Below are 15,328 nucleotides of genomic sequence, written 5' to 3'. Positions count from 1 at the left end.
CACAACACCACACAACAAATATGATCACCATGATCAAATGGGCCCTGAAGTTCTATCATTTTACTCTGATCTATTCCTTCACCCAGTCTGCCAAACAAATATTTCAAACCCTCTGAAGTCTGCTCAGCCCCTTGACTCTCTACCTTTAGTCTCAGCAAAGATCCTGCCTCTTACCTTACAGAGAAACAGAGAAGTTAGCATACATGACTTTCTAATGGGAAGATGAGGAAATTTCATGTCTGATAGCTTCTATTTTCTTCCCTTCTATTACATTAGATAGTAATTAAGGCTGTGAGCATGGGGTAAATTATTTACAATGAGAATACAGAGACAAGAGACAGACTAGAAGCAATCCTTGAAGACCTCTATAATGTGATGACTGAGTAAAGGAGAATGAAGCTTCAAATGAAACCACGAAGTTTATACTAGAGAAAATTTAGCTATATTCTGCTATAAATTATATACATATAAATATATATACACACACACATATAGATATATAATAAGAAACTAGTGTTTTCAACAATATTAAACATTAGCCTTTTGAATGATGAAGTTCTGCAGTGTTATTATTACCTAAGTCCAAAGAAATTTGTTTTCCTGTGGAAAGGAAATAATCTACTTGACAGAATCGTACTAGCCAACGGGGGAAAAAAGTGGAATTATTACCATTTGCAGACATAAAACTTTCTAATTGGACCAAAGATAGCTCTTGCTCATCAAGAACATATGTAGATTTAAGATCCTTAACTATAAACAGTAGGCTTCAGGCCTGGGTGGTCTGCGCTATGTCCAACAATATATAAATTGGCTTATCCTCAAAATAAATATTTCCTTTTTTCTTACTCTGAGTCATGAAACATATGCAATCTTTGTTCAAAAACAGAAAAGTTTTCAATAAAATCTTTTAACTATGAGTCTATATTTTCAATAGATAGTTCAAGATACTACTCCTGATTAAATGCATATAAAGAAAGCTTAAATGTCATTCTCAGTATCCCAAGGAACACTCTGAGTAAACTAGGAAGATAATTAATGAGAAATAAACCCTTTCAACACAAATAATGACCACTGATATTTTCTGCATAATGTTTAATAGTAAGCTATGACCCAAGGGATGAAATGATCTACAAGACATCCTGTCCTCTTGTTTTTATCTCAGACATAATTTATTACTATTTGACATATTATACAAAAGTCACCTAAAAACTATTTTTTAAAGTTGAATGTGTCTTTTCATTTTCATTAACTATTATAATAAAATGTCACCTGATTAGGTTAAATGTGTTTTTTAAGAGAATAACTGAATATTTTATAAACGATGCACACCAGTTATTTTCCAAAAGTCTTCCGACCTCTTATCAAAATTCAGTCTAAGTATAATGAAGAGTAGCATTAAGATGAAATCAACAGTTGTTTTTTTTTTTTCTTTTTTTTCCAGAAGACAAGAAAAAGTTAAGGAGTAATACAATCCATTTATGTGCAATATGGCAAAACGGCTCCCTGGAACTATCCAAAAAAATTGGTTTTCAGGATGAAAAGAGTTCAGTATTCTTCACAGATGATAAGAAGTTGGTCTGACTGAGGATTCGCTTCCATACCTACTCAATGAGTCTGCCAGAAAATCCTCTGAAGTCATAGAAAAGACATATCACCAGAGGATAAAGATTCTAAAACCATCCTGACCGGATGTGTTGGACTAAAAATCTTGGCTTCTGGCTGGGTTTCTCACTATTGGTTTATAAAATGAGCATTAAATATTATTTGTTCTAGCTCTAAATTTCTTCCTTCCAAAAGAGCTGATCTAAGTGTGAAACACTTTCTCTATGGATAGTTAATGAACATTACAATTGGATGTTTTCCAGATAGTACATGTGGATTCAGATGTTCAGTTAAATCCTGTATTATTTGATTCTCAGAACTGCAGTTGTTGAATTCCAATAATACTTTTCTTCCCTGTACAATTAATGTAATATTTATATTCTATTATCTAAATAACAGAAATTTTTAACTTAGATTCTTTTTAAATAATAATGTAATTTTTCAAATAAATGAGAATTTGTGACAAATACCGTGGCTGTCTTATAACTATAAAAATGCCTTTATTTTATTAGGATAAAGTTGGTAAAGTTATACATTATTAATTAATATTGAGGAAGATAAGATTTAGCTTAGATTTGAGTTATACATTATGCTACTACAAGTGAATATGTTAAATTAAGTCTAAATAAACAAAAATCCAATATGTTAGAGGAAAATAAACAATTGCACATTTTAAGGAAAAAATATTTTTTTAAAGAAGGGGAAATAAAGAAGATATTCTATCTTTATTCTAGTTAAAATATGAAAAACAGTCAAAAAACGTTTTCTTTCCTTTCCCACTGTAAGACATTGTTTATTACCAGAAGTCATAAGCACACAATACAGGAAACTTCATGTACATATAATAAACTTTATAACTTTGAAGTTATAATTTAAACACTAGCAATTCCTTTATAAAGCAAATCTCTCATCAATCCTTGGATCTGTCCATTCTGGAAGAGCATACGTTTTCTGTTATAAATTTCTTAAAGAATAAATCTGTTACCTTTGAGTCGATCCCAACTCATAGCGACCCTAAGGGACAGAGTAGAACCAGCCCGTAGAGTTTCCAAGGAGCATCTAGTGGATTCGAACTGCCTACCTTCTGGTTAGCAGCCAAGCTCTTAACCACTGAGCCACCAGGGCTCCTCTTAAAGAATGGTACCCTTTAAAATCTATGTCATTCAAACTCCTTACTCTACCTATTACATAAAATCCTGTTTAACATACAATTAAAACAATGGCTTGGTTATTAGAATTTTACTATAATGTTATTTCAGATGGATCAAAATTCTGGATAAGGCACTGCCATTTTATATGCTAACTAAAAGATTAATTACTCACAAACTCAAAGTTCAGATTATCAGACTTTCTTACTCATGTTGTTGTTGCTGGTGGTGTTAGGTGCCATCCAGGTGGTTCCGACTCATAGCTAGTCTATGTACAACAGAACAAAACACTGCCAGTCCTACACCATCCTCACAATCATTGCTAGGTTGGAGCCCACTGATACAGCCACTATGTCAGTCCATCTTGTTGTGGATCTCCCTCTTCTTCACTGACCCTCTACTTCACCAAGCATGATGTTCTTCTGCAGGGATTAGTCCCTCCTGATAACACGTCCAAAGTACATGAGATAAAGTCTCACTATCCTCGCTTCTAAGGACCATTCTGTCTGCACTTCTTCCGAGACAGATTTGTTTGTTCTTATGGAAGTCCATAGCATATTCAATATTCTTTGCCAACATCATAATTCCATGGCATCAATTCTTCTTCGGTCTGCCTTATTTATCGTCCAGCTTTTGCATTCGTATAAGGTGACTGAAAATACCACAGCTTGAGTCAGGTGCACCTTAGCCTCACTTATACACAGTACAAAATCCATAACAATATTATAGAGCTACTGCAACATAAAACCAGACTATTTCTAAGACTGAACTGTAGTTTGTTCTTTTAAACCTTTTTACATTGACATTTGTTATTACAGGTGTTTCAATTTGGTATTACTAAATCTATAGATTTTGTCACTGCTCCAGATCCAATCGTGGAAGAAAGATGTGGCAGTCTGCTTCCATAAAGATTACAGCCTTGGAAACCCTATGGGACAGCTCTACTTGGTCCTATAGGGTCTCTATGAGTTGGAATCAACTTGACAGCAGTGTTCTTTAGTGGGTACAGATCCAATAATGCAAAGTCTCATTACACAGATTTGGATAAATTTGCAATAGTGGGCTTTTTAACCTCAGCTGCTATTTCAGCTGAATATTGTCTTTAATCTCACATGGCAACAATTTCAGGAAACTCTGAACAAAGGAAGAGTTTTCAAATGTAAGACAATGGAAAAAATAGGATTCAATATAATGAATTTGCTTCATCAACAACTTTTAGTTATCAGATGAGCATGAGGCAAACAGGATTTTGACTAATTCACTAGAGGATTTCAGGTCTAACGCTTATTCATATAGATAAGTCACTATGTATAAGAAATAATATTTTTATAATATTAAATATGGAACCTATATGTATAAATATGAACACGATAACTACACTGTTGAACAATTAGATAAGAAATTCAATCTACTCTACTAATTATATAGGGCCCATGCTATACAAAGAAGTCCCTGGATGACGTCAACAGTTAAGTGCTCAAATACTAGCCGAAAGGTTGGTGGTCTGAACCCACCCAGTGGCACGTGGAAAGACAGGCCTGGAGATCTACTTCCAAAAGGTCATAACCTTAAAAATCCTTTGGAGCACAGTTCTTCTCTGCAACAGATGGAGTCATCATCAGTTGGAACTAACTTGACAGCAACTAACAATAGCAGCATACTATACAAACGAGTCTCTGAGTGGTGCAAACGGTTAACGCGCTTGGCTGCCAACAGAAAGGTTGGAGGTTCGAGTCCACCCAGAGGCATCTTGGAAGAAAGGCCTGGTGATCCACTTCTGAAAAACTGACTCAACAGCAACTAGTATACATTATCTCATGTCTTTACATTATCAGTAGGCATAATCAAGCCCATTTTACCAGTAAGAAAACAGAATCAAAGAATTAAATAACTTGCTCAAGATTAAACAGCTAGGAAGTGGAAGAGTAAAAATCATTTTCTGTTCTGTCTGACTATAAAGTCTTAGAAGACAGCTACTAACTCATGTGATATTTAATGCCAATGTGTTCAATGATTCCCAAGCATACTGCTTCTTCGTTATTTGCAAATACCTGTCATCCTCCCTCCCTGGAATACATTTCCTTACTCTATCTGCATTCTAAGCCACTGTTTCCCAAATTAACCTAATATTAAGAACCACTTAAGTTGTCAGCTTAAATACAGAGTCACAGGCTCCTCACCTAGAGATTCACATTATATCAGTATGGAGTGGGGTCCAAAAATCTGTATTTTTATTAAGCATTCCAAGTGATTCTTTACTTAGGAAACTTTGGAAAATATTATCCTAAACAATCATTTCAGATGTGTTTTGTGAACACATCAGCTCCCAGTGATCAAAGCATGGTGAAGAAAAAATAATATACAATTTAGAGTAAGGCACACCCACATGTGAAATTCTGTTCCACCTCTCACCTGCTGTATACCCTAAGCAAGTTATATAGCCTATGTACTTACCACTATTACATTTGCACCTAAATTTTGACTCATTTTTTTGAAAGTATAAAACATAAGTAAATTAACATATGAATTTCTCCAAGAGACTAAATATACTGCACAAGGCTGCACAACTACTAAGTGGTGAACATAGAATTTGAATCCAGATTAGTCTGATTCTAAAGCTGTGCTTGCCCACATTATATGACTGCTGACTGTATGTTCAAGGTGCAGTTAAGAAAAGAGTTAAAGGTCAAATTTTCCCCACCACTGATTCAAAATAAAATGTCAGGATGGATGATCTAACATTATTGATACAGATGACCAACAGTGGTAAATAGGAACCAATCCCTAATACTTTAGTTCCAAGAGGAAGTTATTAAAAGGCGGGGGGGGGGGGATCAGAAGTCACCTAGAATAAAAATGCATTACATAACACAAATTAATATATCTGCAAGAAAAAATATCAAAGGAAAAAGCCCTTTTTTATATGGCATTAATGAGAAGCAGTGCAATGGTTAATTTGCAATGGTTAATTTTATGTGTCAGCTTGGCTAGGCTATGATTCTCACAGGTTTGGCCAGATACCAGACCGGTTGCTGTTCCTTAATGTAACATACTGTAATCACTTTCCATGATGTGATCAACTAATCAGTTGAAAGGGGATGTGGTCTGCTTCCAGAATATAAACGGATACTCTGGCAGATCTTGTTCTCTCCCTCTGTTTTGACCCTACACTATTCTTATCACCTGACCTACAGAAACCGCCTGGTATACAGATCTTGGGACGTTTATCAGGCCCTGCTGTCTGACCTATGGACTTTGGAGTAGCCCCACAATTGCATGGGCCAATCCCTTAAAGTAAGTAAATCAATCTCTTCCTCTCTGTGCATATATATATATACACACATGCACACATACATGCACACACATATATCACTGGTTTTGCTCCTCTAGAGAACCCAAACTAAGACAAGCAGTAAGTCAGATATTCTTAAAAGAGTCAACTAACTTGTGAATTCTGTTGTCTACATCTTGATTGTTAAGAACATAGTTTAAAAATCTCTTTATCAAAGAAATGAAAAAAAAAAAAACAAAAGACTATGTATTCTGAAAATTGCAAGATTTCCATAGTTTTGGCCTGCTAGAGCAAACTATCAAAAACAGCATCATATTAACAAAGATTTTTTTAAAAGAACAAAAAGTAAACTGTGCAAAATTATGCATGACACCAAACTAAATTTGCAAAGAATAACACTTACTGTTAAATAATCTTTTCCAATAAAATGAAAGAAAAAAATGACCACCACATAGGTGACAACCAAAGCCAATCTACCTTCTCAAGAGAATCTAGCCTGTTTGGTGTTAGAAAATACAGTACTCAGTGTAACACCATTTAAAATCTGTCACAAATAAAATAAAAACCCAATATCAACAATCCAAATCTATTCAAACAAACTGAGACCAGAAGAACTAGCTGGTGTCCAGCTACCACTACCAACCATTCTGGCCAGGGACATGATAAAAGGTCTCAGAATGGGAGAAAACTGTACAACAAACCTCAAATTCCTAAAAAAGTTCAGACCTACTGGACCAATAGAGACTACTGGAACCCCCGAGACTATCACCCTAAGATATCCTTTGAATTTGGCACTGAAGCCACTCCTGGAGGTCACCATTCAGCCAAATGACAGATTGGCTTATAAAATAAACAGTATCACCCATAGGTAATGTGTCCCTTAAACAATCAATTACACGTGGCCAAACAGTCAACATTTACCCAAAAGCAAAGATGAGAAGGCAAGGAGGAAGGGAAGCTAGATCAATGGAAACAGAACAAAAACAATGGAAATAAATGATAAAGAACAAAGATAAATGTGAAAAACATCTCATAACATGGATGAATCTGGAGGGCACTATGCTGAGTGAAATAAGTCAGTCACAAAAGGACAAATACTGTATGAGACCACCATTAGCAGGAAAAGGTTTACACACAGAAAAAACAATCTTTGATTTTTACGAGGGAGGGGAAGGGTAGGGAAGGAAAAACACTAAATAGACAATAGATAAGTGGTAACTTTGGTGAAGGGTAAGACAGTACACAATACTGGGGAAGCCAGCACAACTTGACCAAAGCAAGGTCCTAGAAACTTCATAGACACATCCAAACTCCCCGAGGGACCGAATTACTGGGCTGATGGCTGGGGACCACAGTCTTGGGGGACATCTAGCTCAACTGGCATAACATAGTTTATAAAGAAAATGTTCTACATCCCACTTGGGTGAGTAGCAACTGGGGTCTTAAAAGCTTGTGAGTGGCCATCTAAGATACTCCACTGGTCTCACCTCATCTGGAGCAAGGGAGAATGAAGAAAACCAAAGACACGAGGGAAAGATTAGTCCAAAGGACTAATGGATCACAACTACCACAGCTACCACCAGACTGAGTCTAGCACAACAAGATGGTGCCCAGCTACCACCACCAACTGCTCTGACAAGGATAACAACAGAGGGTCCTGGACAGAGCTGTATAAAAATGTAGAACAAAATTCTAACTCACAAAAAAAAGGCCAGACTTACTGGCCTGACAGAGACGAGAAACCCTGAGAATATGGCCCCGAGACACCCTTTTAACCCAGGACTGAAGTCACTCCTCAGGTTCACCCTTCAGCTAAAGATTAGACAGACCCATAAAACAAAACGAGACTAAATGGGCATACCAACCCAGGGGTAAAGGATGAGAAGGCAGAAGGGAATAGGAAAGCTAGTAATGGGGAATCCAAGGTCTAGAAGGGGAGAGAGTTGACACGTTGTGGGGTTGGCAACTAATGTCACAAAACAATATGTGTATTAACTGTTTAATGAGAAACTAATTTGCTCTGTAAACCTTCATCTAAAGCACAATAAAAAAAGAATGGAAATAATGGGAATGCTGACACATTATGGAAATTATAACCAATGTAACAGAACAATTTGTATAAAAATTGTTAAATAAACCTAATTTGCTGTACAAACTTTCACCTAAAACACAATGAATTATTTAAACAAAAAAAGGAAAAAAGAAAAAAAAACAAATCTAGTCCAGCGTAAGTTCTATTCCAAATGCTCTACTTTCAACGCAAGTATACTATACTAAGCATATAGAGTTAGATTAAATCAGGCCTGAACATAACTTCTGAGTTGTCAGTAGGATATTGTTTCTTTTTCAACATTCGAAAAATTACAAAGGGACACCAAAGAAACAGACATATTTAACGCAAGTCCCTTGAAACATAATTTAGAATGTCTTACTTTGGAAGCCTGGGTACTATAACTTGCAAAATATCCTTTTTTTTTTTTGCAATTAAACACACTGACTATTCTATTCTCCCCAAAATCTTTCATGTTACAAGGCTGACACTATAATTTACTTGCTGAATATATTTTACACATGAGAAAATTTAGGTAAATACACCATATTTCATGTACATTTAAAAATAACATGAAATTTTTTTCCTAATGAAAACACCATTAGGTATGTCACCGTGTGTGTGTGTATGTGTGTGTGTGTGTGTACGTGTGTATGTATCATCAAAGGACTTGTGACAGATAAGGAAAAATATTTTAAATCATGAATAGTTAGAGGACTCTATCATTTACCTGGATTTGAATTTTAGCCCTACACTTGGTAGAGCTGCCTAATCTTTTAAGCCTCTGTCTGCTCATCTATAAAATAGTGCTACAAACAAAATCTCTTAAGGCTGTTTTAGAGATTTAAAGGAAATAACACATATAAAGTGTTTAACACAGTACCTGGCACATAATAAGGGCTCAATGAATGTTAGCTGCTGCAGCTTCCTTTTAAAGGCAAAATCACATCTTCACAAAATATCCTCTTCCGCTTTAGAACTTCCATGGTGTTCAGTGTCTATTCCGTCATTTGGTATCCAGCTGGTACCCAGCTTATACACTACCCATTTCTTGCTAGTGTGTGTCTACAAGGACATGCCCCTCATGTATGCTGAAGCTTTAGAAATTCTTACGCTTTAACCAGTGACTGACCATACTCTGTAGTGTTGTACGATTGAGCTTTTTAAAATAATGTATTTGGGTAACAATTACAATAATAATAGATAACATTTATTAACTAGTTACTATGTATCAAGCACTGTTACAACAACTCATTTAATCTGCGCAATAATCCTGTTATTGTTGTTGGGTGCCACTGAGTCCATTCTGACTCATAGCGGCCCTGTGTGATAGAGTAGAACAGCCCCGTAGAGTTTTCTTGGCTGTAATCTTTACAGGAGCAGATCACCAGGTCTTTATCCCATGGACCCACTGGGTGGGTTCAAACCACCAACCTTTCAGTTAGCAGCCGAGCACTTAACCATTGTGTCACCAGGGCTCCTATGCTAGGCCCCATTATTAACCCCGTTTTACCACAGCAAAAAACTAAGGCAAAAGTAAGATAAGTAACTTGTTCAAGAACACACAGTATAGTAGTATTCAAATCTAGGCAACAGACTCCAAATCCTGCATTTCTAGTCCCCTAGATGAGGCCAGACCCTTATAAAGGCCTTGCAAACTAGCTAAAAGTTTAGGCTTTAAACAGAATTGCTGTCTGGTTACAGCTGATAAATGAATTGGACAGGAGAGAGCAGATGTGTGCAGACCTGTTGTTGCAACCTGGGCATGAATTAACGGAGGCCTTGGTTATGAAGTAGAGCACCAATAGCGGGAATGGAGAGAGTCTCATGGATTCAATATATATTTAAGGAGGTAGAATAGATAATTCTTGGTAACTGAAAGGGAGGAATTTAGAATGATGCTCAATTTTTCAACTTGGGCCAAATGGGTGACTGGCATTTCCATTCACTAAAGTGAATGCTAGAAGAAAAATAGTTTGAGGAAAAGGGGTCAGGAGAATTGCTGAAGCAGAGGTAGGAAGTTCAGTTTGGGAAAAATTTTAGTTTAACAGGTAGTGAGACAACTAAGTTAGCAATTTAATATACGGATCTGAAGTTGAGGAGAAAGATTCCAGATACATATATAGATTTGCGGTGGGGGGGGTGGTTATCAGTATATAAATGGCAATGTATAAGTGGAGCCCTGGTGGCATAGTGGTTACAAGCTCAGTTGCTAACCAAACAATCGGCAGTTCAAATCCACCAGCCGCTCCTTGGAAACGCTATCGGGTAGTCCCAGAGGGTCACTATGAGTCGGAACCAGCTTGACGGCACCTAACAACAACAATGTATAAATATATGATTATCCATAGAGAGTGAGAAAAGCTGAGGTCCTAGAATAGAATATTGAATATACCAACACTGAAGGAATGGGCCAGAAAGAGTAATATAAAAAAGAGATGGAGGAGTGATTGGAGAGAAAAAAGTATCAAGAGAGCATCATTTCAAAGAAGCTAAGGGAGGGGTGTTTTAAGAGATGGGAAGTGGTCAACAATGCCATAAGTAGTTGAGGAATCTTGTAAGCTAAGATTTAGCCATTAGATTTAGTTACAGGGTGTTTTTGGTGACCTCAGGGAGGTCAATTTCAGAGGAGTTATCAGGGAAATCAGATTACAGCGGCACATGAGAAAGCCAAACAGCAAGTCTAGACAACTAATTTAAGAAATCTGGCTGTAAAGAAGAAGAAAGGTACTGGCTGGAAGGACTAAAAGAGCAAAAAAGGGTTCTCTTTCTTTCCCTCCCTTCCTCCTGTCCTTTCTTTTTTAACATCCAAACACAGTTCTAAGTTTTCTAACCTCTAGTCTTTCCTAATACTATTGATTCTACCTGCATCATCCACCTCACCACCAACCTCCTGACTTCCTGTGTTAAAATTCTATCCATTTTTCCAACCTTGGATAAGATATTACCTACGAGCGAAGCATCTGCTACACTCCCTAGCTAAAATAAACACAGTATCCTTCCTGTTCATTGTACCTTGTTAATACCACTGTGTTATTACATCACTTCACATGCCATATTGAAGTAATTTATGTACAAATATTATCTCTTCTAGCAGAGTGTGAGTCTTTTTAACCACCAAAACACATAGCATTGCACATATTAAACCCTCAATAAATACTTCCTGAATGAACAAAACTTAACAACCCATCATATGCTGTTATTACTATAGAAGATCAGGCAAAAGAAAGAAGAACATAGCAGAACTAAGAACACACCACCCAAATGCCTGCTACCTGGCCTGTGATACTAAGGGGAGCTGGAGGCATTGTGGCATTATGAAAAAGGGCATTTACTCCTGATCTCCCCTTCTCTAGAGAGGCACTATATCACAGAACAGAGCATCCCAATGGGTGTACCCGCCACAAATGGTTGAACAAAGGAGGACTAGGTACTGATCTCCTCCTTACACTGGCTTGACTTGTTGTGGCAGGGGTGCCTCCAGAGTGCCCAGAACCACCAGTCAGCTGCCTCCAGCTGTGAATAACTTTAGCCATTTTCCCCACTATGCTGTGCTAACATTTCTGTGTATGAAAATGTAAAACAGATTAAAGGACTAATGGTGTAGTCAGGTGGACCATACCAGTACTGATGAGGAGAACAGGCTCTGAGGTTACAGAGACCCAGATTCAAATCCAAGTTCTATTTCTTTCTAGTTATACAATCCACTGAAAGTGATTTAACCTCTCAAAGCCTCAGTTTTCTTACCCATAAAGTGGAGAAAATATCAGTACCTACTCTCCTAGGGTAAGGTAATAACTAACCAACTACTGTTTATAAAGTACTTAGCACAGTGCCTGACACATAGTAAGCACTCAATAAATATTAACTGTTATTACTGTTCTGTGCCGTCGAGTTGATTTCAGCTCATAGCAACTCTACATAAGAGAGTAGAACTGCCCCACAGGGTTTCCATGGTTGCAATCTTTTTTGTTGTTGTTGTTGTTGTTATTGTTGAGAATATATATAGTAAAACATACCTCACTTCAACAGTTTCTACAGGTACAATTCAGGAATACTGATCATATTCTTTGAGTTGGGCAACCATTCTCACCCTTCTTATCTGAGTTGTTCCTCCCCCATTAACATAAACTCACTGTCCCCTAAGGTTCCTCTCTAATCTTTCAAGTTGCTGTTGTCACTTTGATCCCATATAGATAGTTCTTAAAAGAGCATAATGCTCAAGGCAGACATTTTTTACCAGTTAAGCTAAATTATGTTTGGTTTTAAGAAGACTTCAAAGGAAACTTTTGGTTTAAGGTTTAAAGCTTATCTCAAGGCAATAGTCTCAGGGGTTCATCTAGCCTCCATGGCTCCAGAAAGTCTGAAGTCCATGAGAATCTGAAATTCTGTTCTACATTTTCTGCCTTCTGATCAGAATACATCTATAGAATCTTTGATCAAAATGTTCAGTAATGGTAGCCAGGTACCATCCAGTTCTTCTGGTCTCATGACAAAGGAGGCAGCTGTTCACGTTCCATCTTCTCCTCCTATTCCTCACTCTCCTTCTGCCTCTGTTGCTCCAGGTGAGTACAGACCAATTGTTGTGCCTTTTATTGGTTGTAATCTTTACAGGAGCAGATCGCCAGGTCTTTTCTCCCATGGAGCCACTGGGTGGGTTCAAACCGCCAGCCTTTTGGTTAGCAGCTGAGCACTTAACCACAGTGTCACCAGTGCTCCTTAAATATTAGTTAGCTGTTATTATTTCACTCATCAAAGTTTCATTCTTCCAGAGGACTTTTCAGCTGCAAGAAAAAGATAAACTGGCTCTGAAGCTCTGGGTGACACAGACTAGTATAGCGGATTTTTTAAAGTCATAACGTGCTTATACGCTATTTACATGCAAAGTTCTTATTAATATACAGGTTCCTTCAAAGTAGATAAAATTTAGATAAATATCTGTACCTTGGATTCATTATACTCATCCCTCTTACTGGTATGTCATTAACTCTTCCCAAAAGAATTGAAAACTTCTTCCACTAAAGTTGCATACCTAGAAGTCTGACTCTCTGCACCATTTCCTACAGAAAAGTGTTACAAATGTGTGAGAATATACAAAAAACCAAACCCACTGCCATCAAGTCAATTCTGACTCATTGCGACCCCAAAGGACAGAGGAGAATTGTCCCATAGGGTTTCCAAGGCAGTAAATCTTTACAGAAGCAGACTGTCACATCTTTCTCCCATGGAGCAGCTGGTAAGTTCAAACCACTGACGTTCCTGTTAACCGCCAAGTACTTTAACCACTGTACCACCAGGGCTCCTCATGTGAAAATACAGACAGGTTCTATTGTGAGTATATTGCCACTTTTTAAAATACTTTACACTACAAGTAAAATTGGACACTGAAAGAAAGTATGTTGTGTTAAAAATGTGGCCCACCTTGTAGATAAGGGGATATGCCACCTGACCTTTCATAACTGACAGGTGAAGAAAAAATTGAAAAGAAGGTGTTGAAAAGAAGAGACACACTGAATTTAAACAAAAGTTCAACAGTCAAAGATTAGGGAAAAGATTTAGATTTGTAGTGTGACAAATAGGGGAAGAGGTCAAGTTCAGACTGGCAGATCTGGTCATTATTAATCAGTAAAAACTTAAATCCAAAGCAATTATGGTTTGAAAAAAATAAGTTTAAACAAAGCAGAATCTTATACAATGCAGATGTGATCAGACTAATAATATGTATTTAATACACTTGTGGAACAAGAAGAAACAGTATATAACTGTTGCAGTGAGATTAAGCAGAGTAGAAGTGAACCCTAGTAGGTAAAAAAAGGAGACTCATAAAAAGATAATGTCTAGAGACACAATGACTTTCTAGTCCATCTCTTTTATGACAACAGCTGTTAGAAACATTTCAATTTCTGCTTTATGGAAAAGTTTCAAACTTCAATTGTAGCTTATTATTACAGTGGCCAATTTGATCTGAAAAATAAGAATGTAAAACCTATATTCTACAACCAAATTTCAGGTCCATCTTGTAAAATTTCAAGTAATTCATAGCTTTAACAAAACAACAAATCTCTGTTTATAAATCACTTTGGAAATTTAGTCAATTATTTTTCAACCAAATGAACTTTAATACTAGAAACAAATTAATGCCCTCAAAGCCAGTAAACACACAAGAAAGTATAAGGTATGGTTTTTCTGATTTCCTAGTTGAAATTACCCTATTTCAGATTTGGAAGACTGAATTAAATGATAATTAATTATATAGCCAGTGAGCTTAAGGTTGAAACTACATTGTAGAGATTAAAACAGCTGAAATTCTTAAAATGTTCAGACTGTTGTTCAAATCAACTTCAATATGTATCTGTTTACATTTCACAAAGCGAGAAGAGTTTAATTCATGATAAAAGATTTAAAATGATTATAACTCTAAAGAGGAAGCATAGTTTCTTCCTCCTAAGAAGAAATTACTAATAATGCATAAGAAAACAGTAACAAATTTAATTCCGTTCTAAAATGTCAGTCACACACACATCTGTCACACTTAAAATGACATGGATTCATAATGTGAGGTGCTGTAACACATTACTAGTTATTTTCTTGACATTACATATTATGGTAAAAAGCAAAAAAAAAAAAAAATAAGAAGAGAAATGGAGAGGGGGGAGAGGAAGAGTAAGAGAGGGAGAGACAGACTGTGAGACAGAAACTCAAAAAGCGCCTCAAAAAGGCTTTCCATCACGTTGTAGCTTCTAAGAGTACAAAAATTATACTGAATCTTTTACCATGCTTCTCATGTAACTTTCAAACAATATTCAATTGTTTTGGAATAATTTATGGTATTTTAAACTAAACAGTCAAATTATTCAAAATTCTACTACTAACTCTGCCACTAACTGCTGTTACGATCTTAGAGAAATCACACAAACTCTTGGGAGACTGAGTTTCCTTGCTTGAAAAGTGGTAGTGCTGTAGTGCTGTATTATTACATAATCTCTAATTTGCTTCCTACTCTAAAAACTATGATTCCTCTGAAACATTAATTATTGATATTATTCAGTTTAAAGGACGATACTTTTTTTAGGGTATTTTACAACGTATAAAATGAACTTTAAAAGCCACTAAATCAGCACACAATCCATGAACTCTTAAACTTCGGTTATTTTTAGGCTAAAGTACATAAACATCAAGATATATGTCAAATATATCACCTGGTTCCTACAGGAACAGTAAGAATTTGAGGTGTGG

The 15,328-nt window shown here is 36.5% G+C and overlaps 1 protein-coding gene across 3 annotated transcripts in view; it reads right to left on the bottom strand.

Moving 5' to 3' along the window:
• TMEM135 (transmembrane protein 135) overlaps nt 1-15,328 on the bottom strand; it is a 284,710-nt gene that overhangs the window by 58,189 nt on the left and 211,193 nt on the right. The gene's annotated exons all lie outside the window — the stretch shown is intronic.

The sequence above is a fragment of the Trichechus manatus genome, unplaced genomic scaffold, assembly GCF_000243295.1.
Source record: "Trichechus manatus latirostris isolate Lorelei unplaced genomic scaffold, TriManLat1.0 scaffold00140, whole genome shotgun sequence".
NCBI classification, from domain to species: domain Eukaryota; kingdom Metazoa; phylum Chordata; class Mammalia; order Sirenia; family Trichechidae; genus Trichechus; species Trichechus manatus.
Note: the sequence above shows the minus strand (reverse complement) of the source record. Positions and strands in the feature narration are given on the sequence as shown.